This window comes from Haliotis rufescens, unplaced genomic scaffold (genome assembly GCF_023055435.1).
Source record: "Haliotis rufescens isolate VD_foot unplaced genomic scaffold, xgHalRufe1.0.p SCAF_14, whole genome shotgun sequence".
Taxonomy (NCBI): Eukaryota; Metazoa; Mollusca; class Gastropoda; order Lepetellida; family Haliotidae; genus Haliotis; species Haliotis rufescens.
This window is the reverse complement of record NW_025963824.1, coordinates 4,972,552-4,974,275: the sequence shown is the minus strand read 5'-3', so window position 1 is coordinate 4,974,275 and position 1,724 is coordinate 4,972,552.

Here is a 1,724-nt window from a genome sequence, read left to right as displayed (position 1 = left end):
AAACTAGATACTATCCATCATCAGGGCCTGAGGCTTTGCCTTGGAGCTTTTCGAACGTCTCCAATTCACAGTCTGTATGTAGAAGCGGATGAACCTTCTCTGATACAACGCCGTCTGAAATTATCTTTACAATATGTCACTAAATTATATTCAAATCAGTCAAATCCAGCTTTTAATTGCGTCTTTAATCCTCTCTACCAAGATATCTACAATAAAAAATCATCTCTCGTTCCACCACTCGGAATAAGAATCCAGTCTGCCATGTTTGCTTCTAATATTAAATTGCATGATATTGCTCCCTTTCAACTGTTTTCATCACCTCCTTGGCAAATGGTAAGGCCAGAGGTTGACCTCACATTAACCAACTTAAAGAAATCAGATACTAACCAATTAATTTACCAACAAGAATACAATCAATTAAGAACCACTTATAACACTTATAAATCTATATTTACTGATGGTTCCAAGGATGGTGGTGCTGTTGCTAGTGCCACTGTCATTGGATCCAGGACAATATCTTCGCGATTACCAGATAACAGTTCTATCTTTACAGCAGAAGCAAACGCCATTTTTACCGCACTACAATATATCAAAAACCAATCTAAACATAAACAATTCATTATTTTTTCAGATTCTCTATCGTGCCTTCAGGCGATTAAAAATATATCTTGCAAACATCCACTTTTAATCAAGATTCTTGAATTATTTAATGATCTTGCTACTGGCCAATATGACATCGTCTTTTGTTGGTTACCCAGCTAACACACTACGTTTTCACAACGTTGTGGTAAAGTTGTGAATTGGTAACGTAGTGATACAACGTTGTCACAACGTTATTATTACGTCACTGTGCAACGTCGTTTCACAACGTAATAACAACGTTGCATTTTTACGTTGTGAAAACGTTGTTCATCGAATATTTCCCAACGTCTTGTTACATCGTTCCTGAAACGTTGGCGCGACGTCAACTGTCGCCTTAACAAAAATTGTATGAACAAAGGTTTTACATACAAATCGACACAATTTCTGCCAAAAACAAGGCAGTAATTCATTATTTACCTATATCTTCGGAATCAGGATTTCCATCTCGTAAATAAACTAAAGTCTGTGTAAACACCTTATTATCACGTCACTCCAACGTTATGTGACAACGTAATCACAACGTAGCAAAATTACGTTGTGGAAACGTTGTGCATCGGGCGCCATGCAACGTTATGATGACAACGTTTCTCATACGTTGGTGCGACGTCAAATAGTCTTCATCGCGAAAAGCGTAAAAACAAAGGTGTTTACTCGAAATAAACTACATTTTGGCAGAAAATTACAATAATGTTAGATTTGGTTTTCACTTTTCAGCAACCCGTGCTTCTCGTAAGAGGCGATTAAACAACAAACAATGACAATAACATTTTCGCCATACATGCATGATTCGCACTTCCATCGTTGTTGAAAGGTTGTGGATTAGTAACGTCGTGATATAACGTTGTCACAACGTTATTTTAACGTCGACCTGCAACGTTATTTCACAACGTAATAACAACATTGCACATTCACGTTGTGAAAACGTTGTGCATTGGACATCACACAACGTTTTGTAACTACGTTTCTGAAACGTCGGTAAAAACGTTATTGAGTTTGCTTCTCGATAGAATAGAATAGAAGGAATAGAACTGCTTTATCAAAATCAACATGAATTTGTCAGAAAACCAAGTTAGTAATGCATT